The sequence below is a fragment of the Sorghum bicolor genome, chromosome 2 (genome assembly GCF_000003195.3).
Source record: "Sorghum bicolor cultivar BTx623 chromosome 2, Sorghum_bicolor_NCBIv3, whole genome shotgun sequence".
Taxonomy (NCBI): Eukaryota; Viridiplantae; Streptophyta; class Magnoliopsida; order Poales; family Poaceae; genus Sorghum; species Sorghum bicolor.
This window is the reverse complement of record NC_012871.2, coordinates 4,534,253-4,557,128: the sequence shown is the minus strand read 5'-3', so window position 1 is coordinate 4,557,128 and position 22,876 is coordinate 4,534,253. Positions and strand designations below refer to the sequence as shown.

The 22,876-nt window shown below is 50.2% G+C and overlaps 1 long non-coding RNA gene across 1 annotated transcript; it reads left to right on the top strand.

The window, feature by feature from the left end:
- On the top strand, positions 82–1,049 carry LOC110432456. The gene is made up of 2 exons (XR_002449901.1): positions 82–675; positions 838–1,049. It is a non-coding gene; the product is annotated as an uncharacterized LOC110432456 (long non-coding RNA).

Here is a 22,876-nt window from a genome sequence, read left to right as displayed (position 1 = left end):
GTCTATATTATTGTTTACTGAAACAATGATCTGCTATTGTTTTTGGAGCAGAGCTAGACCCAGTCGCATGCCTAGTGCTCTATCAATAATGATTCTCTTCGAATGTCATTTTGCTATTGCAATTTTCATCTCTTGAGAATAATGTGCTATCTGTACTGCATCTTTGATAAGCACCGGTGGTATGGGCATGATGGGGTTTCTGAATTGAACTTGCATTCCATTTCGTTCAACATTCAGAATATCTGGCTTTACCATGTCCATTGAATGATTCAAGAGCTTCTTTCGTTGCTTTGGGTATTGATAGATACTGATTGTCATTGGTCAAGAAAAATATAGTGCTAGGTGAAATTTGGAAGCCTCTGGTCAAGAAGTGACTTATTGATACCTTTGCAAAATAGTTTATTTCATAGTTACTAATAACTACTAAATCAATGTCAAATTCAATTTTTCTTGCAACCATAGCATATTTCCAGTTTTACTTCATGGTTCGACAACTAATCTGAAGAATGCATGAAGAAATTATCTAGATTTTCTTTACTTATCTTTCAAGATATCTAGAAACTGGTGTTGGAATCTCCCTTTGAAGTCTTTTTGCATGTTTTTAAAGCCCAAGGATATGCGCCAAGATCTTGAGGACCTCGTGGACTCCTAGCGGGGAAGGCCCCAACGTCTATGGTGCGTTTCTCTTTTTCCTGTTGGAGAAGTTGCGATTTGCTTGAATTTGGGTTCTCCTCACTTACGTATTTATTAGTGGATATTCCAAAGCTTTTGCTGCAGTTTGTCATGAGCTAATTGCTAAACAAGGCAATTGTTTAACTAGTTGCTTGTAAATGATAGATATGGACTTACCAGTTGCTTGTAAACAACCACTAAATATTGCTATACTTACCAGTTTGTGTAAGTATTCAAACTTAACTATGTTCACTGTTTCTTTTCAACCATTACAGTGTCTACTCAATTTCATGTACTTGTAATCTTGTTAAATGCAGTCCAAGTTTGAAGTGGATAAAACCTCAATCCATGTGAAAAAAGCATGTGTGGCTATGCTGTTCGCCAACGACGCTATAAGTTAAAGAAGATGTATTTTGATCCTCTTCCACTACATCAAGTGCCCAAGAAATGTGTTGATATTTGTTTGAAATGTGTTGAGACTTGTAATGGTGATGGCATTGACATGTGTAAGTCTTGCCATTTTCTCTGTAACTGATACCCTATGTTCCGGAGATGGGATTAACATGTAATGGAGATGGCATTGATCATCTATACCTGAACTTTTGTTTTCTAAACCTTTTCTGTGATGAAAATAGGTTGTGATCTATGATGATATTTGGTTGTGATTTGTGACAATCTTCATGTGATGTCGATTCAAATTTGAATTTAAGTCGTATTTGAACAAAAAAAATTTGGCCCTATAGCTGATGTGGCAACAACTGACTTGGCACAAACTGCCTGGCAACAATCCACGTGGACCAAATCCATGATGTTTTAGATCGTCACAGTACCCTTTTGCTATGCTTCTAGACCATGCAATCCGTGACAGAAATAAATACGAATCCATGACGGCTCAATTCGGTGCAACAAATGTATGACGTGAGATACATGACGGATTTCTCGTTCGTCATGGATAGTTGACTGTGACGTATTCTTGGCAATTTGTGACCAAATCCATCGTCATGTAAAGCACCAATCCTTGTAGTGTGTTTTGAGAATCAGTGAGGTTCTCCGCGCACCAGCTAATCATTTTGCACAAGACTACAGAGCTTGCGGTGGAGACTGAAACACAAGACTCAGTGTTGTTGGTCACTGACCGAACAATTCATGAGGATCCTGCAGCAGCTGATGTCACGACGCGGCCGGCGGCCAGCCTGACCACAACATTGCCTACTTCGTCTAATGCGCCGGCCTCTCGTTTTGGGTGATGCTGTGGCAGCGGACGGCGGCTTTGAAACGCCGGCAACAAGGCAGCCGCACCACTTGCGCAGTTGCAGAACCATCTCGTTGCGGTTGCTAATGGTGAGGGAGCACCATCCCTAGAACTAGAACCTTTTCAATGTCCTGCCTTTGGGAATCTTGTCCAGCAGGCCTGATCTGCAGCGCAAGACCAGCTGGGCCACTGGGGCAATGTGAGATGGCATGCAGAGCTCGCGCATGAAGTTGTCAAAGCTTCGCTGCCTCCCCATGGAGGCAAGTAAGGGCACAGCTACACCGAATTAAGAGGGCGGCAACCTGACACTGACAGAACACGCGCTGCCACTGCAGGTCATTGCCGCTGATTGTCTTATTCAACCTGGATAGGCCGGCTTTCATCTCGCGTGATGACGCTCTCATCGACCTTGGTGGTCGCGGATGCGGCTGCTGTTCCTGTTCTAGCAGGAGAGGGCGACGAGAAGACGGATGCAGCCTAATGCAAGACAGGACAACCTCGCCAGTTGCCCAGTTCTAGTTCCAGAAACTCCAGTTCAGCGCCAGCTTTCAGTTTCTTCAGTTTTGTGTGTATGATCTATCATCATGTCACTGACTCACTGTTGCTGACCATGCTCCGGTCCCTATGGGGGTATAAACCCCTATACCCTTACGGCTAGACTTGGGCCAGGAGGCTTGGCCCATTACGAGACAAGCTCGAGGTTTGATCCGACAACCCGGAGTTTCGCGCAAGGAAACAAGACGTGGAGATCAAACATGATTCTAGTCGGTTAGAATAGGAATTGATATCGAACTATCTATGGCAATTGTAACCGACTAGGATTAGTTTCCGGATCTGTAACCCTGCCCTCCGAACTATATAAGGAGAGGCAAGGGACCCCCCTAGGACATCATATATTCTCTCAACACAAATCAATACAACCAGACGCAGGACGTAGGTATTACGCCAACTCGGCGGCCGAACCTGGATAAAAAGCTCGCCCGTGTCTTGCGTCACCATTGAGTTCGTAGTTTGCGCACCGTCTACCGATAAACTACTACCGTGGGTATACCCCAAGGTAGACTGCCGACCAGCTTTCGTCGACAGTGGCGCGCCAGGTAGGGGGTGTGCGTACAACTTCCCCGACGAACAAGATGGTCACAATCCCAGCTTCCGCGGCCGTTCCTGAAGGCCTCACGTTCACCGTCGGCCAGATCACGTGGACGACGTGCGGCGACGGTCTCACGACTACGGTTTCGGAAGGAACCCAGATCCAATCTGGGATCACGTCGGCTCCGACCACTCGGGTGACGACTCCGAGCACCCGACCACCATCCCCGCTCTACAAGGGAAGGAGGATCGACTGCTCAGACCTTCTCCGGGCACTTGACCGCGCCGACTCTAAGCTACTTGAAGCTTCCCAGCTTGTAGATGGAATCCTACGCCAGCCTGACCAAGCCGCCTCAACGGATTTTTTCAAATCCCACCGGCCAACTCGTGTCACTACACACGAACGGCTGGGAACGTCCCTGGCGATAACCTCGACTCCCTCAGGACGATCTGTCAAGATCAAGGTCAACCCGGAGGAAGATTACCCTCACGGTCTGAACAACTCGGCCTCTCTCTACTCGAGACACGTCCGACCCCTCTTTAACAAAGCTGGTTGGGCGCCAAAGGGGAGCGGTCGACCAACTCGACATTATGTCAACATGATAACGATCCAAGAGTTACGGGACGGCCAGGTTTCCAGCACAAATTCGAGCACTGGTTCCGTTCCCACTGAAGTCATAAACTCCGAGGATGAGGATTACGACTTGGATTTCCCGTCACACCCTCCGGGTTTCCCACGTTTCCCGGTCTTCCCACCCCGGCGAGGAGATATTGTTTTCAACGTCAGCGCCGACGAGCCGGTTGTTGACGGAGAAACAGACGAGCAGAGGCAGCTTCGCGAGCAGCGCAACGCCGATCGCGCCCGACGACGCGCGGACGAGGAACGACAAATTCCGCCACAAAACCTCAGCGACGCTTTCGACATGGTCGGGGACCAGCCAGTCTACAAAACACCAAGCGCCAACGTGGCTGTCGCCATGGCTAATTTGGATCGGCTCCCTGATACCCCTGAGTGCCAAGGGGTCCGAACTAGTGTCCGAGCACACCTGATCGCCGCGATGGGACAGACAGCCACTCTGCTCAAAAGAGTCCAGGCCGTCTCCTATACAGAGGCTGCCTCCGACCAGACTCACCGTAGCCGGACATCACCGCAGCCCAGCAGGCACCATCGCAGCCGTTCCCCCGACAACCATCGAACAGATTCGCGGCGTAATGACGGCGGTCGGGACACTGGCAGTCAACGCGAGCAGAATCGCAGGCGTGGCCAAGAAGTAAACCAACACAGGGATCTTCGATATAACATCCCTCCCAAAGATGCCCGGGACCGCATCAACAGGCGCGCCACGGAGAGAGCAGTCCACGAAAACTTGCGCCGTATCGAGTATGATGCAACGCACGGCCCCCCGGGCCTGAGACAGTTCTCCTCGCACCTCCGCCAGGTCGTGTGGCCCCGCAATTTCAAGCTCGAGAAACTCAAAAAGTACGACGGCAAGGAAAACCCAGAAAACTGGATCACTCTCTACGAAATCGCCGTCCGATGAGCCGCAGGGGACGAACACGTCATGGCCAACTACTTCCCAGTAGTCCTCGACCAGGCTGGTCATCAATGGCTCCTTGGTCTGCCCGAGGACTCCTTCGACTCTTGGGAAGAGCTACGCCAGGCTTTCACCGACAACTTCATCGCTACATGCGAGCAGCCTGGAAACAAGTACGACCTCGAAAGGATAAGGGACAGAAAAAATGAACCTTTGCGCAATTACATCCGACGATTCTCGGATATGCGCCTCAAGATCCCGAAGATTTCCCACGACGAGGTCATCTCTGCCTTCATTAAAGGCCTGCGCTTCCATGAAGCACTGAGGAACAAGCTGCTGCGCAAAAGGCCAACAACGATGGCCGAACTCCTTGCCACGGCTAAAAATTACGTCGATGCTGACGACGCAGAAAAGTTAATCTGGGACGATGCGAGAGGTCCCGACCAGCCTCCCCGCCGAGACGACAGTCGCGGTCGTTTCGACAACAGGAACCACCGCCGCCCCGACAACCGTGATCACAGAGAAGGTTGGGATAGGCGGCGCGACAATCACGACGATTTCAGAGGAAAGCGCCCCCGCGACCACGACCACGAAGTGAATACGGTCAAGCGTCCCAACGGGCGACGGGACTACCAAGAAGACTATAACAAAACGTTAAAGGGACCGTGCCAACTGCATCCAAAGTCTAATCACACCATGGAAGAGTGCCGCGTCCTCAAAAACATCTATACACGCCGAGCCGCCCAAGACGACTCCGCCAAGAAAAATGCAAAACGGGACGGGCATGACCACGAAGACGAGGACGAGGACCAAGACAGGGATCCCCGACATCAATATGTCAGTCCCACAAACGTGGTCCACTCTATCTTCGGAGGCAAGGTCTCCATCGAATCTAAGCGGGAAAGAAAGCTACTAAAGAGATCCTGTCTCAACATAGACAGCACCGATGGTCTGATCGCAGACCCAAAGTTTCCCCCGTGGTCGCATAGGGAGATCTCCTTCAGCAGGAAGGATCAATGGGCTGCTATACCAGAGCCAGGCGTTTCCCTCTAATCCTGGACCCTTGCATCAACAGCATCAGGTTCGAGCGCGTCCTCGTGGACGGAGGGAGCTCCATTGACATCCTCTTCCGCAACAGCCTGCCCGCTCTCAAGATATCTCCGGCACAACTAAAGCCCTACGATGCTCAATTCTGGGGAGTTTTGCCAGGTCAGAGTTCAGTGCCCCTCGGACAGATAACATTGCCTATCCAATTTGGCACGCCCGACCACTTTCGGACAGAGTTCGTCAACTTTGTGGTCGCCGACTTCGATGGAACCTACCACGCCATACTAGGCCGACCATCACTAACAAAATTCATGGCGGTCCCGCATTACTCATACCTGGTCCTTAAAATGCCCACGGAGAAAGGCGTCCTAACCGTCAGGGGCAATGTCTACACTACATATACTTGCGAGGAGGAGAGCTTCAAGATCACCGAAGCAATCGATCTCTCAATCCACATGGCTGAGACAGCAACCCAGGCTGCACAGCTACCTCCCGACGGGCTTCAACTACCCGAGCAGGAGACCGCCAGGAAGAACTCAAAATCCAAGGAGCACAAGGAAGTGCAGCTGGTCGAAGGCAGCCCCGAGAAGACGGCCCTCATCGGGGCCAACCTGGACCCTAAATAGGAAGACGCGCTCGTCAGGTTTCTAAGGGACAACGTAAGCGTTTTCGCATAGAAACCCGCATACATGCCCGGCGTCCCACGAAACCTGATCGAGCACTCCTTAAATGTCTCGAAGACCGCAAGACCCATCAAGCAAAAGTTGCGACGGTTCGCTCGTGACAAAAAGGAGGCTATTAGGACAGAAATAACATGGCTTCTAGCAGCCGGATTCATAAAAGAAGTGTATCATTCCCGATTGGCTCGCCAATCCGGTCCTTGTACGCAAAAAGAATAATGAATGGAGAATGTGCGTCGATTACACTGATCTCAATAAACACTGTCCTAAAGATCCTTTTGGTCTCCCTCGCATCGACGAGGTGGTCGACTCAACGGCCGGATGCGAACTCCTCTCTTTTCTAGACTGTTACTCTGGTTATCACCAGATCTCGCTAAAGGAAGACGACCAGATAAAAACATCTTTCATTACTCCTTTCGGCGCATACTGCTACACGACCATGTCGTTCGGACTCAAAAACGCCGGAGCCACCTATCAAAGGGCCATCCAGCAATGCCTCCACGACGAGATCCGCGATGACCTCGTCGAGGCCTATGTAGATGACGTCGTCGTCAAAACAAGGGATCCAAGCACTCTAATCGACAACTTAGACCGAACCTTTAAGGCGCTAAACAAGTACAAGTGGAAGCTCAACCCCAAAAAGTGCATCTTTGGCGTCCCTTCCGGTCTACTGCTCGGCAACGTCGTCAGCTGCGACGGCATACGACCGAATCCTTCAAAAGTAAAAGCAGTACTCGACATGCGACCACCTAAAAATGTCAAGGATATTCAGAAGCTTACCGGATGTATGGCCGCACTCAGCCGCTTCATCTCAAGATTAGGGGAAAAAGGCCTCCCTTTCTTTAAACTCTTGAAGGCATCGAAAAAATTTTCTTGGACAGAGGAAGCCAACGCTGCGTTCACCCAGCTCAAGACTTTCCTCACTTCCCCGCCAGTTCTTACAGCGCCTCAGCCCAATGAAGACCTACTCCTTTACATTGCTGCAACCGACAGGGTTGTTTCCACGGCAATAGTGGTCGAGCGGGATGAGCCAGGTCATGTCTACAAGGTCCATAGACCCGTTTACTTCATAAGCGAAGTCCTAAACGAGTCCAAGACCAGGTATCCACAAATACAGAAGCTCATATACGCCATCCTAATAACATCGAGAAAGCTAAAACACTACTTCGACGGCCATCGAGTCTTGGTAACCACCAGTTTCCCTCTCGGGGACATTCTGCGCAATAAAGACGCCAACGGCAGAATTGTAAAATGGGCGATGGAGTTATGCCCATTTTCCCTGGAATTCCAGAGCCGCACCACAGTCAAGTCGCAGGCCCTGGTCGATTTCATTGCTGAATGGACGGATCTCAACGAGCCTCCCGTTCCCGACGTCTCCGACCACTGGTCGATGTTTTTTGACGGGTCCTTGAACATCAACGGCGCCGGCGCTGGGATACTCTTCGTATCGCCTAACAAGGACAAACTGCGTTACGTCCTTAGGATCCTTTTTTCGGCATCAAACAACGTCGCCGAATACGAAGCATGCCTGCACGGCATAAGGCTAGCCGTTGAGTTGGGAGTCAAACGCCTCTATGTCTATGGCGACTCTGCTTTAGTTATCAACCAGCTCAACAAGGAGTGGGATGCGACCCACGAGAAGATGGATCTCTACTGCAAAGAAATTCGCCAATGAGAAACCAACTTCTACGGCATAGAGTACATCCACGTGGTCCGGGATAGAACCAGGCAGCTGATGCGTTGTCGAAGTTAGGGTCATCTCGGGCCCCGATCCCGCGGGGTGTTTTTGTCCAGGACATCCATGAGCCAAGCGTGGGCTCTGCCCTGGTCGAAAAGCAACCCACGGAAACCATGCTTATAGACGATGCCACTCCGACAACCAGTGGTCGTGATTGGCGTGCCCCGTTCATCAAGTATATATCGGATGGTACGGGTTTCCAGGACAAAACAGAGAACGAGCGCCTCATTCGACGATCAAAGAATTACATACTGGTGGACGGCAAACTCATGCGAAAAAATGCAAGCTCCGAGGTACTACTCAAGTGCATATCTCAAGATGATGGCATCAAACTCCTCGAAGACATACATGCCGGATCCTGTGGCAACCACGCTGCATCCAGAACGCTGGTCGGGAAAGCTTTCCGAGCAGGATTTTATTGGCCAACCGCGGTCAACGACGCCGAAAAACTGGTCCGACACTGTGAGGGGTGCCAGTTCTTCGCAAAAAGGACCCATGTACCCGCTCACGAGATTCAAACTATCCCGTCATCCTGGCCTTTCGCCTGCTGGGGACTCGACATGATCGGGCCATTTAAACCGGCCCCTGGTAGCTTCAAGTTCGTCTTTGTATTAATCGACAAGTTCTCCAAATGGATCGAATACATGCCACTGATAAAAGCGACCTCCGAGAAGGCTGTGGAATTCCTCAGTCAAATCATACACAGATTCGGGATCCCGAACAGCATAATCACCGACCTGGGTACTCAGTTTACTGGCACTGCATTTTGGGACTTCTGCGATGACAGGAGCATAGTCATAAAATACGTGTCAGTAGCACACCCACGGGCAAACGGTCAGGTCGAGCGTGTGAACGGAATGATCATTGACGCCCTCAAGAAAAGGCTGTACACCGAGAACGACAAAGCACCTGGTCGATGGATGAAAGAGTTACCAGCTGTGGTCTGGGGCCTCCGAACCCAGACTCGTCGGAACACGGGAGTGTCACCCTACTTCATGGTCTACGGCGCTGAGGCAGTCCTACCGTCTGACATAACCTTTAGTTCTCCTAGGATTGAAAATTTCGACCAGACAACAGCCGACAGCGCCAGAGAACTTGAAATCAACTGCATGGAGGAAAAGCGTCTGAATTCTTGTCTCCGAACAGCAAAGTATCTTGCGGCAGTCAGGCGGTACTATAACAGGAACGTCAAGGACCGTTCTTTCGTGTTCGGCGATCTGGTACTCAGGTGGAAAACAAGCCAGGAAGGAATGCACAAGCTATCCACTCCCTAGGAGGGACCCTTTGTGGTCGCCGAAGTCACACGACCTACATCCTACAGATTGGCGTATCCAGACGGAACACGCGTGCCTAACTCTTGGCACATAGACAAACTGCGCCGATTTTATCCATCAGTTCCAGTAACTTTTGCTTGTATGTCTCTTATAGTTGGCAGTAATAAAAGTTTTTCTTTTTTGGCTATACTTTGTTTACACGCGGAGTTTTCGGTGAAGAACAACAATATCCTCTGCGACGGAAAACCTCAACGACCATGAATCAAACACAGTGACACATCACTCATACAACTTCACAGCGCTCAAAACAGTAGTCATGAAAAATTCAAAACTTTATTACAAACTTTACATACAAAGTTTACAATAAACACCCTGACGGGCGGACACTAGTCTACTCCTACAGACTATCCTACTGGCCTACTGCTCGGGCTGATCACCCGCCTGGCCTTGCTGCCCGGACGAAGGGGTCGGGGCCACCGGCGCCTGGCTGGTCGAGACCGCAGGCGTCGACCGCCCATCTCCCGCAATAGACGCGCCCGACAGCTCCCTGGCCGACCTGTCTGAACCTGGCTGGCCGGGGGGAGTGGCCGTTCCGCATAGATTGATGTCGCTGATCACCGTCGACGACAAGTCCAGCAGACCCCCCCCCGAAGCTCGTCCGCCTCCTGCGGGCCGACCTCCTTGGGGTACCCCTTCTCCAGCCTGGTCAAGTCGACCACGGGGTAGTGGGCGCGCACCATGCTAAGGACATGCGCGCCAGCAAACTCCCCGGCGTCCTTCACAAATTGCTGGAGCCAGTCCCACGCCCGTTGCGCCTTCTCCACTGGAGTCAACCTCGGTGCGCGGGGCTGGCTCTCCGGGAGCTCGGGACTGATCAGATCCAGGACCGGGGATACTCCCTTCCAGATCTTGCAACAATTGATCTTCCAGGAGTCTCGGTCCTTGGTCAGCTCATCCAGGTGCTTCTTGGCGTTCGCCTTGAGCACTGTAAATCAAGGAAGATGTTACCCTCGGCATATCAAACAGAGTGGTAAAGAAGCAAATAACAGAGGCAGCGCGCGATACCAGACAACTCCCGGTCCTTTTGGCCCAGCTCCTGCCCTGCGCGACGACTGGCCTCCAGTGCCCCAGCTAGCTCTCGACCGAGCTGCTCCTTCTCTTGTCGGAGGCGCACCACCTCCTCCTCCAAGCCTACGTGAATCATAACCTGGTCAACAAAGCCAATTACACAGCTACACAAAGCTGCTCGGAGCGCGTGACTGACCTGATCGCTGCCGGTACTGGTCGGCCAAGCGACGGGTAAGCTCGAGACGATGCTCCTCCTGGGCATTCATCTCAGCCACCTTCTCCCCAACCTCTGACCGCAGCCGGTCTACCTCCGCGGACAAGGCCTTATTCTCGGCCACGATTCCTTCGATCTGGTCGAAGCACCGTTTCCGGTACTTCGCCGTTTTCATTGCGCCCTGCAAAAAAGAACACACGTCGAATACGGGAACACTGCACAAAGATATCCAAGCAACACACAGGATCACCTACCTTAACCTCGTCCACGAGGCGTTTAGCCACGCGCTCCACCCTCGCGGCCTCCTCCGTCTCCGCGAGCTCCTCGTGACCAATAAAGTGGTCCCCGCGCTGGCGCCACACATAGACGTGCTGGCGACCATCACGGGGACGACCCTGGACCTCCTCCACGTCGTCATCGGAGGCCTCCTGGGGCTCGTTCGCCGCACTGCTTCCGGCTGCAGTCGAGGGCATCACTGGTCCCTGGTATGGGCCAGGGGAACCCACGGGCGAAGAAGCTCCCGCTTGGGGCGGTGTCGGCACCCTCCCTTCTTCGGCTGGAGGAGTCGGGACTCTGCTCCCCTCCTCTGCATTAGTACTCGGGGGAGGGGTCCCTGTTGCCTTCCCACCCCTCGGCTGAGTGCTCGGCGCGGCACCAGTCGGGGCAGATTGATCTGCGGTGCCCGCCGCCGCTGCAGGTTGCCCTGTGACCTGCGGTGCGGCGTCTTCACCAGCGGCAACCGGAGCGGTCGTCCCCTGTTCTGCGGTCTGGTCGGGGTTGACGTCCGACGCCGCGCTACATAACAGAGCGATATTTTCAACAACAATTCAAAACAAAAAAATGGCCAAAAATATGTAAGTCGAACACTTACAGGTCCGATCGACGGTGGGCCGCGGTGAACCTCCTTCTTGCCCGGCCGGTTGGCACCTGTGCCCCCATCTCCTCCATGCGAGGCGCAGGAGGGTCGCTGGCCACCCGATCAGCAGTGGCCGGCACGCCGTCCGGACGGCTATGAGGCCTCCGGACCAACGACGGTACGGCCTCCTCCTCCTCGTCGTCGTCGTCGATCCGAACAAACCGACGGCGCTTTGACGCTCGGCTGCTCTCTGCCGGCAGTGTCGGTGCCGGCGACGGATCCGTGGGCATTGGCCTTTTCCCCGTCACTCTGTCCTCGGTGGTCGGGACGGGGTGGGCTTGGTCTTCCTCACTGCTGGTGTAATGAGTACACCGAGCAGCGTTTTCCTCTGGCGGATCTTCTCCCGCAGGATTCTCCATTCCCGGTGCCAGTGATACATACACTGTGCACCGGTCGACATCTCCGACCTGCAAAAGTAGCAAAGTTAAGTTAGCTGCAGACAATATACGGATGCTAAAGCGAAGTAATTAATAACATACCTTAGGCGCTGGTCGCCCCAACTTGAAGGCTTGCACCCGATCACTGCCACGGATGAAGCCTCCGTCCGCGAAGTTGAACAGCTCGTTCAGCAGCTGCTGTACCTCCGCCTTCTCCAAGATTTCAGGTCGCATCCTGGTCGGGTCCACGCTTCCGGCATACTCGTACGCCGATTGCACCCTCTTCTGACAGGGCATCACCCGACGACAAATGAAGTTGCCGACCACGCCAAGACCGTCCAGGCGCGACCAGTCGATCAGCTTCATGAGATCCGCCACTTGACCATCGAACTCTGGGCGGTCGGTCCAGCTCACCCTCTTCTCAGGGATGTATCCCACGTCGCAGAACGTGGAGCTGCCCGGTTCCTCCCTGATGTAGAACCACTTCCTGTACCATTCGGTCAGGGAAGTGTTCCATGGACAGTGCAGGTAGCGGTTCTTCATTCCGTCGCGAAGGTTGAGGTATACTCCACCAGCAACCTTGGAGCCTCCAACTGCTCCCTTCTTTCTTAAACAAAAAAGATAGCAGAAAAGGTCGAAGTGTGGCTCTATGCCAACATAGGCTTCGCACAAATGAATAAAAGTAGAAATAAGAAGGATTGAGTTCGGGTGCAGATTGCAAATCCCGATCTCATAATAAAGAAGAAGACCCTGAAGAAAGGGATGAACAGGAACCCCAAAACCCCTCTTAACGAAGTCTTCGAACACCACGATCTCACCGGCACGGGGGTCTGGGAAGCTCTCTCCTTCCGGCGCTCTCCAGCCGCCGAGCTCCGGGCCGTGCAGAAGCCCCATATCGACGAGGTCACCGAGAGACTTGGCGGTGCTGCGGGACTTCTTCCACTCCTTGGCCATCAGCTCGGCCCTTTTCTTGGAGTCGCTCTTCGCCATTGGAGTTGAGGAAGTGGATTCGAGTTTGGAAGGTGTAGATGATTGAAGGAGGCAAGAGTAGAAGGCTTGAAGGCAATGGCAGGGTAAGCAGTAAAGGGGGAACTGTCGAGCTCTTATAACCCACAACTTCACCCCTCCCACTTCCCGCATCCTCGGGAGGTGGGCGGGCCATACGGCAGATGCGGCGTTTCGGTTTTCAATGATTATCGACAATTAATGCGGCGGAGTTTTCGTACAAATTGATGGTTTCCTTTTCTCAAACCGCGCAAAGGACGGTTGTACAGTTGCCAGGCGCAACTTTTCATGCATCCATCTGACATCCCTCAGAAGGACTCGTCACGTCAACTCTTTGTGTGGATAAATTTTCAAAACAAGCATACAAAACTGGTAGGGAGTCAACAATACGGGGACTGCACCGACCACCGAGCACTTGATGCTCGGGGACTGGTCGCCCAGTCTATTGACTCGGAACTTCAAAGACTGCACCGACCACCGAGCACTTGATGCTCGGGGACTGGTCGCCCAGTCTATCGACTCGGAACTTCAAAGACTGCACCGACCACCGAGCACTTGATGCTCGGGGACTGGTCGCCTAGTCTATCGACTCGGAACTTCAAAGACTGCACCGACCACCGAGCACTTGATGCTCGGGGACTGGTCGCCTAGTCTATCGACTCGGAACTTCAAAGACTGTACCGACCACCGAGCACTTGATGCTCGGGGACTGGTCGCCGAGTCTATTAGCTCAGAACTTCAAAATATCGCACCGACTACTGAGCGCTCGATGCTCGGGGACTGGTCGTCCAGTATAGCAATGCAGAATTCTAAGAAGCGCACTTGGCGTTTGGGTTCTGGTTGACATACTATTGTACACCCGGGGACTGGTCGATTAGTCTATTCAATTGCAGAAGGACTGGTAAATTTAATTTTTTAGACCTTGCTACAAGGCTCATACTTCGCCTTCCAGCAAGCTCGGGGACTACATCGGTACGATGCATCTGGCGATGCATCTCAGTTACAGAATTTCTTTGAAGACTTTTCTTTTGACCCTGGCACCACGTGCCTAAGTCACCTACTACCAGGCTCGGGGACTAGGTGGGCACACTTCACCTTGCGGTGAATATGCTTGCTTTTTTGAGGTTTATACTTTTCTTAAAAGTAAAGTGGGCACACTTCACCAGGAAAGAAATCTTTTTTAAATTTAGAGCACCATGCATTCTTCGAACAACCAGCTTCTTCGATGTCAATGTTGATCAACTGTCTTTTGAGTTGGTCAAAGTATCGTTGCAACTGTTTGGGCGACTTTTCTGTTTACTGAAGATGTCAAGCCTCACTGATCGAAGAAGCTCAAGACGGCGTGTTACATCACAATACATGGTGCTCGGGGACTAGCTGTGGGGGTATAAACCCCTATACCCTTACGGCTAGACTTGGGCCAGGAGGCTTGGCCCATTACGAGACAAGCTCGAGGTTTGATCCGACAACCCAGAGTTTCGCGCAAGGAAACAAGACGTGGAGATCAAACATGATTCTAGTGGTTAGAATAGGAATTGATATCGAACTATCTATGGCAATTGTAACCGACTAGGATTAGTTTCCGGATCTGTAACCCTGCCCTCCGAACTATATAAGGAGAGGCAAGGGACCCCCCTAGGACATCATATATTCTCTCAACACAAATCAATACAACCAGACGTAGGACGTAGGTATTACGCCAACTCGGCGGCCGAACCTGGATAAAAAGCTCGCCCGTGTCTTGCGTCACCATCGAGTTCGTAGTTTGCGCACCGTCTACCGATAAACTACTACCGTGGGTATACCCCAAGGTAGACTGCCGACCAGCTTTCGTCGACAGTCCCTGAAGAAGCTGCTTCGAATCAGGCTGGACACTTTTCCACCGCAAACCACAAACCAAACCGCACCGAATTGTTGGTTTAATCCATTTTCGGTTGCAATGATTCAGAAATTCGGTGTCCGCCGGCCGGCCTCGGTTGCGGTTTTTTACTCGAGTAGAACCAAGAATTTGAACTACTTAGTGACTAGCACAAAAGGGGAAGCGATGGCAAATTCAGGAGGCATTAGGCAAACCAGCCCTACCGGCCCACCAGGCCACTCGTCTCATCTCCAACTCCAGTACACCCGAGCGCAGGTGGCTCACTCGACCGGGCTCGCGTCCCACATAGCCCTAACCTAACCTTGGCAGCGATCGGCGGCGCATGCAGGTGGAGCAGCGGCCGCGACCACGTGAGCAGGGGGGTGACCATGACCATGCTAGCTAGCGGGAGGGCGCGGCGGTAGGGTGCACACATGGTGGCGACTAGCAGGGAGCATGTGCAGCGCACGGTGGCGAGGAGGTAGTGGTGCATGTGGGCAGAGCAGTGGCACCGAGCAGGGCACGCGTGGCAACAAGCAACTCAGGCGGTTCGATTTAAATCGAAAAACTGCCATTGAAAACCGAACCTGAATTTGTCTGTTTTCATTTTTCAACCAAACGGTTTGGTTGCTATTTTTGGGAAAACTGAATTTATGTGAAACCAAATGAACTGAATGCCCAATCTGAGCTTCGAAGCCTAAAGAACTGGTTCTGGTGTGTGAGAAAGCTGAAGATGGTGCATCAAGAAAGGGAAGGCTGCAGGCCGCAGCGGAGGAAAATCCTCAAGCTATGGGCCCAAATGGGTGAACTAAACAACTCCCTCATGTAATGCTAGAGTGGAAGAGAGGAGGCTGAACTCGGTCATATCTCTGAACCGTACCTATGGGCAATGTTTTCCTAAATGCTAAACCGTAAACAGTCAGTCACCTACCGTTTAGCCATTATTCGGGCTAAACAGTTGTTGATGCAAAACTGGTCTGCAAACACAAAGGGCTAATACCCGATTCAAACGTTAAGGCGTGCCAGCCGATTTGACCTTGCTATCGGCAAAGGTGATAACTCGAATACTTTAGTCCTGACAACAGCGATGCGCCCGGATGTCACGGCTAAGAGGTACTCACGCGGAACTTGAGAACACGTCGAGCTTAAGTCGACGAATTCCTAAGAACTCGTAACAAAAAGAAAAAGTATGACGAAGTCGTCGAAAAGTAAATGCTGGGATATGAGTAAAAACGTGTGTTTGATTGATTTCTTGATTCCTTATTACAAGGTCCTAGGGTCTATTTTATACCCTGCTCAAAGAGCTACAACCAGACACGATTAGAATTCGAATTCCAAATCACACGGAATCCGTATACAAAAACGATGCAAATAATTAAGGAAATAATAAAACTATCCTTCGTGACAAACCGAAACTCCTCCATATGACAACTGGCAGCTTCTGGACTCCTCCTTAGCATCATTGGCAATCCCCTTGCCATAGTCATCGGCAGACCTTTTTATCCGGCCATCGGCACCATATTACTGCCTGTGGACTTAGTCACATTCAACCTCTCCCTCATCGGCAACTATCCTCATTGGCAACCCGCATCGTACTGCCACCCTATCCTGCCATCCTAGACACGTGCCCAAAAACGGTGTCAACACATGCCCCCCAGTTTCGGAGTATAAAACTATTAATGCTCCGAAATTCCCTGCAGTAATGATGCCTTCTCCGCAATTAATGCTCCTAATCTGGTAACCGACAACCTCAATCTGGACAACTCTGATCCTAATCCTCCGCAGATTCCTCGAAATCCCCAACTTCCCAAACGGGCATTCTTCTCAGTCGTACATCGGTAACAATACCGTTACAAAGATCTGCCGATGCTCTGACCAGGATATTCGCAAAAACGGTTACTTCCCCCCTATCCGCCCATCGGCAAGATGACCGTTATAGAATATTGCCGATGGACCGACCAGGAGATCTCGCACAGTAAAATATCTTCAGATAATGACCGCTTCCCATCAAATCACCTGCACAATCCCTGGATTATCGTGCGAACAGTTACCATATCCACCTGAGTACCCTCGGGCTTCTCGGATGCGGCAAAGAGATAAGTCGAATTTGCCCTTGCCCATCTTGTCCTATAAATAGTTCCTTCTTGGGTACTCCTCCCCCATCACACCATTCTACTATCCAACTTTACTTTTCCAGCGGCGGCGCCATTTACAACCTCCAAGACCTCCGACAAGCACTCCTCTTCATCAACTCCGGTGCCCTCCAACGTCCTCTTCACGACAAGATGGCCATTGGCTTCGTCGTCCCTGAGGTCAGATTTCCATCTTATCTTCTGTGTATACTCCTATTCATTCGCGATTCATCTTACTGAATATTCTCCTTTTCCTTTTTTCTTTGTATTTTTATTCCCCCAAAATCACTAGGAGTTGTCCAATAAAATTGTCATCCCCACCGATCAACCACACCTTCAATGTCTCGGTCCTCTAGGGGATTCAGATCCAACCAATCTTATCAACGCAGAAACCAATAGAATCCCCTTTAGAGCTGAAAACTTTTCTGTAGATCTGTGGAAAGACACTTTCCGCTCTTGGCCCAGCCCTACCGTAGGGTGGAAAGACTGGTTCTTGAGGGTCAGCAATTCTTATGAAGTCCAATGGGGTGACAGGAAGCTAGCCCAATGCATTAGACTATCCATTGCCGATATGCACAGGAATGAGTCATTGCTGATAGCTGCATCCTACTTTTGGTCAGACACTCTCAATGCTTTTGTTTTTGGCCACGGCCCTGCTTCTCCTACCCTTGCCGACGTAGCCATGCTCACTGGGCTAGATATATCTTCTGCCGATAGCACCCACTTTTTTGATACTGCCCCCAGTGCCAAAGTGGAGACTCGCGCTATCGGCGGTTGGTCAGGGTACATTCAGAAGTACCGCGGGAGAGGGCTTGTCACCATAAAGGAGCAAACCACCTTTCTGAGCATGTGGCTGGACAAGTTTGTATTCTGTGGTCGATCGGCAGGACCGACTTCTGTCTATCTATCGGCAGCAGAAAGATTGGCTAACGGTGGCCAATTTCCTCTCGGCCGATATTTGCTCAGCGCTGTTTACCACCTTCTTCATCAGGTAGCCCAGAAACTCCTGCTTGGCCAATCCATCGGCAACTTGGGAGGCCCCTGGTGGTTTATCAACATGTGGCTCAATCTGCACCTGCATAAGCGCCTTGATTTCAACTTGTTCTCTCAGCACTTCCCAAGAGATATAGCCGAAAATCATGTGTTGGGTGAAGAGGAATCGGCAACGCGTGCCCCCTTGAACTTTGGCGAAGCCGTTATAGTCCTACCCGGTTCAGGGAATAATCCGGATCAGATCGGCCGATTCTTCGAGATTCTGTATGAGGGTCTGGCCAGAGATGAACGACCATGGCTGGCTTATGATGACCCAGATAGCATGCTCCCTCTGACCTTCAATCCATTTGATGAAGCTCTCGACAGGGATAATGAGGCGATGATGGCAATTGTGACTCCCAGAGCCATTCCAGTGAATTTCTTTGGTAGCACGAAAACTTCTCCCCAGACTTACGAATTTTACAATCCATCGGCATTAGCTCGCCAGTTAGCTTTCGGCCAGTTGCCGATTGCACTTCCTTATGCCGATGTGATAAAGCCCAGAGAAACCATCAACAACCTTCATGAGTGGACTCGAGTAGCCCAACTACCACCAAACGCCGATGTAGACGTAGATCTGTCAGAATGGGTTCCGGCTGCTTTTATCACTCAGGCATACAAGTTATGGTGGGCAGAATGGAAAGAGCATCTGTTCTGCAGATCGGCACTTTCATACCGCGGCATGATTGACCCCGAATACGAAGTTCCCGATGACACTGTAAGTAACTCAAACCAACATTTCATTTTCTCACTATTACTTCCATCGGCAGCTTACCCTTGTATTCCTTTTGCAGGCTGATAATATTCCTCCATCGGTTAGCAGGAGTGGCAAGCCGATCGACTTGTTTCCATCAGGCCCGATTTCCTCAATCGGCCACAATGCTCCCACTCTGGCTTCCATCGTGCATCGGGGCGTGCGCCTCAGGAAAGTTACGACCAGGAGAACCCAGACATCACCAACGGTAGCTGCCCCCACTCTGGCGCGGGTTTTCAAGGCAATTTATCAAATCTCTGTTTTTTACGCTGACTATCTTTATATCGGCTTTATTTATACTTATAAACTCCTTTTTGTTGTTGCAGCAAACTGGTGCATCGGCAAAAGCCAAACGCCAAGATACCGATGCCCCCCAGTCTAGCCAGCCAAAGAGGAAGGGCACCCAAGGTGCTAAGGCTGGAACAAAGCGCCAGAAAGTGGCAACTCCCCCTCCTCCTCCGGTGTCTCCAATCCCGGTGGAATCTTCCCCTTCTTCTCCAGAAGTCCAGACACAGCAAGCACCATCTCCCCAACCAATGCAGGAAGCACCACAGATGGAAGAACCCCAGCAGGAAGAACCTCAAACAGAAGGTACATCAGTTGATATGAGTGAACAAACGACTGGTCCGGTGGGTCCAATTATATCATCGGCGGCTCTCCTGATTCAGACAACCGTTGTCCCCCCTCCAGGTAACATACTCTAACAATACCGTTGCCGATGAACTCATTCTTATTTAGTTTCATAACTCCTTTTGTCTTCTTTCAGTTGACATCGTTCCATCGGCAATCTCAGCCGATCAACCTGTAGCTCCATCGGCATCTTTGGCCGATCAGCCTGCAGCTCCGCCAGCACTTCTCAGTCAAAGACAAGAGATCACCTTGAAGCAAGTAAGTCACCCAATTTTTCCACCAGTATCGTCTGCCGAAGCTTTGATCATAAAAAATGACTTATTTCATTCTCATTTTCAGGAACAAGATTCTCCTGATAGCTTATTCTCCTTCGCCATTGATATCTTCGAAGAAGAAGGTGAGGAAGCAAGCTCCTCTCGGGCAATTGGGACTGTATCGGCAGAAACCAGGGCTAAGCTGGAGGAGCTATCGGCCATACTTCATCAAGACACAGCTCAACTGGTCAACGATTCTGACCCAGCCAAGGCCCTGTTCAAAACCCTTAGAGGCCAAATTCCTGCCGATGCTGAAGAAACCCTCTTCCACGCTGCACACCTAGAAAGCCGCCAGCTACAGTACCAGAGAGCCACTCGACGCCTTGCCGATGGAGCCGCTCAAATCCAGCTTTCTGAGGAGATGATGAAGGAAAAACTCTTAGCCGATGAGAAACATAAGAACATCGGCACCTTAAAGTCCTCAGGTGATGCACTGAAGCAGAAAGTATCTGATCTATCGGCAAAAAGAGAAGCTCTACTGGCCGAACTCAAGCAAGTAGAGGATGCTCTGTCCCAAGCCCAGCAAGAAGAGAGTCAACTGCCGGAGACCATCAAGCATCTTGAACAAGAACGAAACGCCCACGGTCGCAAAGCGCTGCAGTTGAAAAGGAAGCTGAAGCCGATAGAAGGTTCTGCCGATGATGATATCAAAGAGATAGATACAGCCAATCAGATCCGGCTGCGCGCCATATCGGCAATCCAAGCGCTGCTGAACATCTGAAGCTTTCATCGGCAACACACCTTTGTTTTCCCGCTTTTAGCTTTTAGTCTAGCCGATAAGACTGTTATCGGCATCTTTTGAAACATTAAGTCTGCCCCCAAACATTTAAATCCAGCCGATAGGAGTGTTATCGGCACTTAAACTATTATGCATCGACCCATATGCTGGGGTAGTACTTCTTTAAATATTTGCCATTTAATGCTCTGGGAAACTCAACTCCTTCGAGGGTTTCTAGAATGTAGGCATTACCAGGAGCCGATCGACTTATCCGATAAGGACCCTCCCAATTAGGAGACCACTTCCCAAACTTCGAACTTTTGGTCCCAATTGGTAAAATTAATTTCCATACCAAATCCCCATCGGCAAACTCTTTAGCCTTCACTTTCTTATCATACCATCTAGCAACTCTCTTCTTATTTTCTTCTATACTCATTAAAGCTTTTAACCGATGCCCTGCTAAATCATCTAACTCATCGGTCATCAAAGTGGCATAATCATCGGCAGCCAATTGATCTTGAAAAGATAATCGCCTAGACCCAGCCTTAATCTCCCAAGGCAACACTGCATCATGTCCATACACCAGTTGATAGGGTGATACCTTGGTCGATCCATGACAAGCCATCCGATAAGACCACAATGCTTCATTTAATAATGTATGCCACCGCCTAGGATTTTCTTCAATCTTTCATTTAATAAGCTTGATAATTCCTTTGTTAGACACTTCGGCCTGCCCATTGGCTTGAGCATAATAAGGAGAAGAATTCAACACTTTAATTCCCATACCGATTGCGAATTCATCGAACTCCCCCGATGTGAACATGGTGCCCTGATCGGTAGTAATCGTTTGGGGAATCCCAAATCGGTAAATAATATGCTCCTTCACAAAATCAATCATATTGGCCGATGTGACTTTCTTCAAAGGAATAGCTTCAACCCACTTAGTGAAATAGTCAGTGGCAACTAGAATGAACTTATGCCCTTTGCTAGATGGTGGATAAATCTGGCCGATCAGATCGATGGCCCATCCCCGGAACGGCCAAGGCTTTATTATAGGATTCATAGCCGATGCAGGTGCTCTCTGGATATTACCAAACTTTTGACAACCTTGACATCCCTTAAAATATTTAAAACAATCTTCAAGTATGGTTGGCCAAAAATATCCATTCCTTCGAATCATCCACTTCATCTTAAAAGCTGACTGATGCGCTCCACACACTCCTTCATGGATTTCCCCCATCAAACTTCTAGCTTCATCATCACCCAAGCATCGGAGAAGAATTCCGTCGATAGTTCGATAATACAATTCATTTTCAAGGAGCACATACTTGGTTGCTTGAAATCGAACCCGTCTTTCAACTTTTTTGGATGGATCTTTTAGATAATCAATAATTTCTTTCCTCCAATCACCGGCACCGACTGCCGATGTCGCATTAATCATTGGCTGATATCCCGAGGCATGCTGAGCTAACCGATTAGCGTCTTCATTATGCAATCGGGGAACATGCTCCAATCGGAAGTCCTTGAATTCCTTTAACAGTTGCATACTTCTCTCGAAATAGGTTATGAGAACTTCACTTCGGCATTCATAGCTCCCGGCCAATTGATTTATGACCAACATAGAACCCCCGAATATTTCAACAGCATCAGCACGAACTTCTCTTAACAACTCCACTCCCTTGATCAGAGCTTGATACTCAGCCTGATTATTTGTTGATGTAGCAACAATCGGCAAGGAAAACTCATACTTCCTCCCCTTAGGGGAAACTAATACAATGCCGATTCCTGCCCCCCGGTCACAGGTAGATCCATCAAAGAAGAGCGTCCAGGGTACAATTTCCAAGGTTTCCACTAGACCGCAATGCTGAGTCACAAAATCGGCCATAATCTGCCCTTTGACTGCCTTAGCCGATTCGTAACGCAAATCGAACTCCGACAGCGCTAAAATCCATTTACCGATCCTACCACTCATAATCGGCATAGATAGCATGTATCGGACCACATCATCTTTGCAGACAACAGTGCATTCGGCCGATAACAGGTAATGTCTCAGCTTGATACATGAAAAATATAAGCATAAGCATAGTTTCTCAATGGCCGAATACCTGGTTTCAGCATCAATCAATCTCCTACTCAAATAATAAATTACTCTCTCTTTCCCTTCAAATTCTTGAACTAAAGCTGAACCGATAACCGATCCATCGGTAGATAAATACAATTTGAAGGGCTTCCCTTGTTGAGGTGGAACTAAAACTGGAGGATTTACTAGATACTTCTTGATTTCATCCAGAGCCAACTGCTGTTCTTCTCCCCAAACAAACTCTTGATCGGCTTTCAATTTAAGAAGAGGACTGAAAGCACGAATCCTCCCAGATAAATTCGATATAAATCTTCTGATAAAATTTACCTTGCCGATCAAGGATTGGAGCTCGGTTTTATTGGTAGGGGCCACTATTTTATTGATGGCATCAATAGATCTTCGACTAATTTCAATACCCCTCTGATGTACCATGAAACCAAGAAACTGCCCTGCCGATACGCCAAATGCACACTTGTTGGGATTCATCTTCA